Raw genomic sequence first — 7,575 nt, forward strand, 5'->3', positions numbered from 1 at the left:
GCTGCCAGATGAGCACATGTGTTCCAGCAATGTGTTCCTTGTGAGGAAAGCCTTTGCCTCCCCAGCGATGGCAGCATCCAGCCAGGAAAAACAGCCATAGGAAAGAATAAGGAAAAGAAAAATGACAGCAAGAAACCAAAGTTCATCAAATCCTGGAAAGGAGATGGAAGAGTCACTGCTGGGTGTCCAAGGAGAGGTCACTGGTACTGTGTGGGAAACCAACAAGAGTTGGTCATTGGCAATGTGTCCTTCCCATAAGGGATCTGGTATGGCCATGGCATCCAAGAGCAAATCCCTTCCTTTCACAGAATCATTAAGGAGAAAGAAAAGCGAAAAGCAAAAAAGCAAAATTCTTCTTTGCAGAATAGCTGCTCCAGAGAATGTGGGTGACATTTCCAGCAGGGCAAGGCATGCTCCACGGTCATGTCCCAGCTAATACAAGGAAGATATGGGCTTGTTTCCAAGAGCTCTGGCTTGGGGCCAGCTGCTTAACTCTTGGCATCTCAGTTCCTCAGCTGGAAGCAGGCGGGCTGTTCTGCATGGCCTCTCCTGGGCTGTTCAGGCGTGGGGAGGTGAGGATGGGACACACGGCAGCCCCAGCACTGCGGGGTGGTTGGAGTAGGGATCAGGGGATGGGGCTGCAATGCAAGCAACGTGCAAAAGCCCCCAGGGTGGCTGTCAGAACCCTGCTCCCATGCTCAGAGCTTGTTGGGCTTATTGTTGGGTGAATACAGGGTCTGCTTCATGGGGAGCTGCTCCATCCTGGCACTCAGAGTTGCCCACTGCCCCCATTCTACTCTATGATTCTGTAGAATTCCATAGATTCCTGCTTATTCTGTGATTCCACGATCCTTTGATCCCATGATGCTATAATATGCAGCCCATGGGCAGCTCCAGCTCTGCTCCCCAGGACCCACCCGGGGGATTTTGGAGCTGATGGAGACGATTCACAGAGAGCACCGCAAACTGCAAAACCTTATGTCAGGAAGGAGGCAGCGAGCATCCTAACCAGAAACATATTTGGGGAGTGAGTCAGTGGGGGGGGGGCGGGGGAAGCAAAAAGAAAGTTGCGCCCTTCTGCTTGATGAAAAAAGCATATGGCAACAGCCAGCGATGTGAGCAACATTCCCCGCTCCGACTGCAGTGCCAGAAAGCAAAATCATGACTCAACCTTTGCATTTCATCCAAATCTAAAGAGAAATCTCAGTCGGGGGGGGGGGTATCTTCGGGGGCAGCCAGCGATGTAGTGTGTTAATTAACTAAATGGGTCGGGAGGATGAAGTCATTTTGCAGAAGCTTGTAGGCTCATTTGGAAGCTCTGCTTCAAAACACTGCTTTGAGTGTGGAGAAACAAGTGGGATACACAAATCTGTGCACGCGTGCTTTTCCCAGAGCCCACAGACCAGACCTGCAAGGACCTCAGTGCTTCGTGCAGAAACATCTTGCATCCAGAAGTGCTTCAATGAAGGCCACGAACACATCGCTGTAACTCACGAGTCCAGAGAGGGCTGAGAATGCCATTGTGATGATGAAATATAACTGGCGATAGGCAAAGCATTCACTGCAGCATCCCTGCACTGGACAGTGGCAAACACCCAGCACTGATGTCCTGGGAGCTGTGATTGCAGATGTCAGAAATGCAGTGTTGGGTCAGCGACCACGGGAAGCAAACACTAATTCCCCTGGTGCACAGATGTGGGCTGCAGCACGCAGGTTGCTTTCGTGACAGCACAGCACGAGCTTTGGGAGGAATGGCTCTGCCCTCTTCCTTTTTTTTTCCTGCAGCCTTCCCCTCCCTCCCTTCCCCTGCTGATTTTCAATAATTCTGTTTATAGGAAAATGTTATAAAATTAGGCTTGCATGCAAGGGGCAGTGTGGTAAGCATACAGGAGAAACCCCAAGGAATGTGCCAAGAGGCAGAGCCGTCCCATCCCATGCGACACACTTTGTTAACAGAAAACGTTTGGCTATTGTTTCAACACGAGCCCTTCTTGCAGAGTACACACACACGGCTGAACATGAATGCTGTGAAACAGCAACGAGACACGGCGCTGGTAACCCTTGGTACCACGCTTGGTGGGAGCAGCTGGAGCTGAGCAGTGCTGGTTTGGGGCTGAGCCATCCTCCTTAGCAAGGAAGTCTCACCATGTCTGTACTGAGAGAATCGTATCATGGAATCACAGCGTGGTTGGGTTGAGTTGGGTTGGAAAAGACCTCAGTGTTCCCCCAGACCTCCCTGCTGTTGGCTGGGTGTCCCCACCAGCTCAGGCTGCCAAGGGCTCCATCCGTGGTCCTGGGCACCTCCAGTGATGGGGCACCCACAGCTGTTGGGAAGCAACCTGCCTCCCAGCAATGAAGCCCTGCAAATCCCCACGTTGCACTGCAGCCCCATGGGCATCGCCGCCCTGCGCCCACTTCCACCAGCCCACCCAACCCATCCTCTTCAATCATTCACAGTCCTCTTTTCCACTGTAGAAAATTACTTCTGGAAGCACAAACTTGGAGAAAACACTGTGGAACATGTGGTCCATTGGCTTCATTGCCAAGAGTGTCACAAGCTGCCCAGAGAACTGTGGGTGCTCTCCAAGACCTCCAAAATCAGCCCTAACCCAGCCCCACCATGCCCACTGACCATATCCTCAGATCCACATCTCCATGCTTCTGGAACACTCCAGGGATGGTGACTCCACCACTCCCTGTGCTGTGCTGGCAAATCAGAGGGCAAAAATCTGGATTCATATGGCACTGGATAAGATTAAGTCATTTCTACTTCAAACAGCTATTACTAATTCAAAACCTATGCTGAAGGAGACTTCTTACGAACTACAGAAAGTAGTTAAAACCCCCAAACCAGATACTTTAGCACAAACAAACTTGACATTTTGTTTTAAACTGGAGGCCAAGAATCTTCTTTATCAAACAGCACAGTGAAATGTCAAGACCCTTCAAGAGGCTGCTCTTCAAGAGCAAAGTATGGCATTGCTCTGGGATGTGATACAGACTTTGAGCGAAACTGAAAGAGCCATGAAAGCAAGAACAAAGCAGCTGTGGGGTCTGCAGAGCTCCGGGCAGGGAGGTTTGCACATCACCTCTCCCACCTCCACACTTGGGATCAATGAGGCATGGAAAACCATGGCACCATGTTTGCTGTGGACTCAGTGACTTCTCACACCCGAAGAGAAAGGACGCAGCTGCAGGGAGATGGGGCATCTTCAGTGGAAGGGCTGAGGGTGGAGTTTGTTTTCTAATGGGACCAGAGAGCACTGACCACCAGGTCTAGAAGTTCAATAGCCAGGCATTTCATTCCATCTACTGGGGCTTTTTCTATTCCTTGGAGACAGTGAATGTGCTCACTCAACTTGTCCATTGGGCTCTGGGCCTGATCTGGTAGGGGGCAGCCAGCCCACGGCAGAGGTGGGACTGGGGGGCTGGGAGGTCCCTTCCAACCCAACCCACTCCATAACTCTACGGCAGGAGCTTGAAAATGGGTGGACTCTGAGGTCCCTTCCAACCCAACCATTCTAGGATTCTGTCATCCTGGAGGATGAATGCATCCACGTGGGTTGAGCTGACACTGGATCATGACAGCAAAATGTCTCGTGGATTTCAAAGGGGTTGCAGGGCTTCAACTTGCACGTCTGGATGATGCACAAACTGTGCTGCAGCAAGCAAGCTTCAATGCCAGCAAACTGAATTCAAAGCAGAAATTAGATCAGAAATCTTCAGAAGAGGTTTGAGATAATGGGCAGTAGGGAAGTGGTACTAAAAACGCACCTGGGGAAGAGGGAGGGAAAAATGAACCTGGACAAAGTTCGATTTTTTTGGAAAATGCTTATTAAGTGCAGGCAAAATGCAGAGTTTAATAAAAATGCCAGGCTGATAAACCAGAAAATGGGACTGTCACATGGGTGGCAATCTGGGGGACAGACTTTCTAGTGGGGTCTGTTGTGATAGGACAAGGGGAAATAGTTTCAAACTAAAGGAGGGGAGAGTTAGGTTGGATATAAGGAAGAGGCTTTTTACACTACAGATGGTGAGCACTGCACAGGTTGACCAGAGAGGTGGTGGTGTCCCATCTCTGGAGAAACCCAAGGTCAGGGGATGGGCTCTGAGCACTGCTGGAGCTGTGGGTGCCCCTGTGCATTGCAGGGAGTGGAACCAGAGGGCCTTGAAGGGCCCCTTCCAACCCAAATCATTCTATGGGTTCTATGAATCCATTTCATCTTCGATGAAAATCAAAGAGGGACTGTGAGGCAGAAACCTCAACTCTGAGCCAATAACAGAAAAATAGGAAAGGGAATGACATTTGAAATAAACTTGTGGGGCAGAGGGCACACAAATGTACATTAACTATCTAACCGCAAACAGTTGACATAGTGCTGAATGAAGTAAAAGAAATCAATTCCCACCCATTCAACTCGAGGCAAAGCCAGCTCTGCATGAATGGTGTGGGAAAGGAGCAGCAGGACAAACAGAATTGTGCAGGCTGGATATTAGGAAATACTACTTCTCTGAAAGGGTGGTCAGGCACTGGGATGGGCTGCCCAGGGAGGTGGTAGAGTCACCAACCCTGGAGGTGTTCAAGGAATGTTTGGATGTTGTGTTGAGGGATATGGTTTAGCGAGAACCATTGGTGATGGGTGGATGGTTGGACTGGATGATCTTATAGATCTTTTCCAACCTTGGTGATTCTGTGATTCTGTGCAGGAGGTGGCACCCAGGTGGAATATAGACATGAGAATGAACACTTCTTTCTGATTAGCCTCAAACTGATAAGGAGCTGAAATAATTGAAGGTGGCCAGCTGGGCTGTCACTGCAAAATAAAGCAGCAGCAGAAAGCAAGCATGGAATCACAGAATCATTAAAGCTGGAAAACACCTCCAAGATCCCCAAGCCCAACCCCAGCCCACTCCTCCATGCCCACTGCCCACATCCCTCAGTGCTACATCTCCGTGGCTCTGGAACACCTCCAGGGATGGTGACCCCACCACTGCTGGGCAGCTGTGCCACTGCATAGAAGAGGCTGTTCCTAATGTCCAACCTGAACCTCACCTGGCACAACTGGAGGCCATCACCTCTCACCCTGTTGCTGGTCACCACACAGCCACAACGGAAGAATTAGGAGCAAAGGGATGAAATTCAGTAAAAGAATTAAAAAAAATTGAAGGAGGTTATCTGCAAAACGACCTCGTATTAAAAAAAGACAGCAAGCATCAAATTTGGACAAAGAAACTGAAGGACGAGTGCAGGAAAACAGCTGAGGATCAGTCAGGAGATGACAACAAGGCAGTTCATTCCCCTTATCTTGGGTTCTCAAGAAAAACCACCCGCCAACACAGCTCGTAAGGCTAAACATCACTGTGCGAATGAAAACAAGTCGCTCATTGGAAGCCAGCACATTCCAGCTCTATATTCTGCTGCAGACCATCTGACCAGGAAGTTTTAAGTGTGAAATTTAGAATCCAGCGTGCAGTGATGGGGCTCTGCTCGAGGCTGTGCTGTGCTGCAGACATGGGGCAGCCCTTTTTTTGTCTAATGGCTTTAAAGTGACGTTATCAAAGAGCAAATCATCTTTGCAAGAGGGGAAAGAGAGATTTTTTGAGAGTTAAAAACATGAAAATCTGCCTACAGCACGCGTCATACGCTTGTATACGCTTTAGAATAAACCTCCATTTATTCCTCAGGCTTGTCTTCTTTGTCACAATGTTAGGAATGCTTCTCAAACGCTGGACCAGAATCCGCTCCATGAGGGCAGGAGGAAGGCAAGGCGATGCTCAGCTCCTGCCCCTCTCCCTGCTTGCCCCAGAGGTACACAGGAGGTACACGAGGATCCCAGCCCTTATATGGAGTGTGCTCCACAGGCTCCAGCACGTCCTGGTGCGGGGAAAAGAGCCATCCCATAAATCTGAAACATGTTCTGGACAACAGCAGAGTTTACGCAGACCACAAGAATTGTAGGAATTAACCCCCTCTGCTTGCAGCACTGAAAACAAGATCTCGTGGAGATGCACTGCTGGGAGGGGATGGTGCAGCCGTGACACCATCCAACCCCGAGCACCAACCGGGCGCATTCGGAAATGTTTTGCATGTTCCAAACATAAAAGGAGATTCTCCTTTTATGTTCAAGTTCTCCTAATTAAGAAAGGTTGATTGAACAACGAAAGCAGCCGCAAAAACAAAAGCCTGTTTTCTGGAACAGAGGTGTCAAACTCCCCTCCGCTTAAAGGGCAGACTTGAATTTTTAATGATTATTCATCAACCAAGGTGAACTTGCCAGGCATGAGTTACGATTCACTGAAGCCAAAAGGATTTAGTAGCCAGAGTTCCATAGACCCAGTGTCTTGCTGCATTTATAGCAGCACCGTTCCTATCATCTTCTACCCTTCCCCCCCACCTCCCATTCCTCCCTTTACCCCCTCTGCACTGTTTATCCCTTTATAATTGCTGCTAAATCCCTAACCACAACACACAGCCTCACGCCCCATTCCTCCCCCATTGCACCACACGCTCGGGCACAAACAAGAGCCCCGCAGCAGTGCTGCTGCCCTCCCCCTCCCACATTTCAGGAGGGAAGGCTGCTGGTTGGGGCTGATGGTCCCACATCTGTTTACATTGAGAACACAGCTATTGGCTGCCACCACGGCCTCATCCTCTGCAAAGGAAAGCTGAGATTCTGCAGCTTCTAAACATGCCACACAGACCATAAATACCCGAGCCAGAGGCAGTGCAGAGGCTGTGGATCTGACACTTCTGCTCTAGAGCTGTGCATGGCTGAACATCCCAGCAATGGCCTTTTAGTGTTTCATTGGGAGATATTTCCTCTCATCACAACACATCCCTCTTGGAGGCTCCTGAATTAGTTTCAGATACAAATCCAATCTAAGTTCTGGTATCCTCAGGTTTTGCCAAGTTTATATAATGCTGCTCTCCTTCTTCTTGACGGCTCCCTGCATGTCTATATACACACACAAATATATGTTTCTACACAAAAACACAAATATATACACCTACTCATGGCAAAGGGACCCTCTACACACTGAGGTCAAAGCCTTCATACATTTCAGAGACACGTGGGACCTGGCCAAGCAATGACTCACCTTTGAGAAGAAGGTGATTAACGTCATTTGTGTGAAACCACAAATATTTATTTTAATGAAAAAATACTTAAAGTGTGCCACAGTGTCCATATATTCATCTGAATAGTAGTACAAAGATATGCATTTCTGAGAAAAAGTCTTAACGCTGTAGAAAATAAACGTGGTTCTTAAATTATGTCAAAAGAAACCAGTAAAAAAGTAATGTTTTATACACTGGGATAAAATGAAACGGAGATAATAAATTATAATTACAGTTTTTCATATCCTCGTGGTGCTTTTCAGCATTGGTTTCTCCATGTGCCACGTAGAACACAGCCCAGCAGCCAGCACTCAGAATGGTACCGTGGATAACAGGATGTGGAGCTGAACAGATCCTAGAGAAACGACACCACCGTTCGTTACTGACTGACACATACAACATTGGAACATGGCAGTTTTAGGTTTGTAAGTAACACATACTTTGTTAATGGAAATTAA

Source organism: Phasianus colchicus, chromosome 5, assembly GCF_987193195.1.
Source record: "Phasianus colchicus chromosome 5, bPhaCol1.hap1.1, whole genome shotgun sequence".
In the NCBI taxonomy this organism is placed as follows: domain Eukaryota; kingdom Metazoa; phylum Chordata; class Aves; order Galliformes; family Phasianidae; genus Phasianus; species Phasianus colchicus.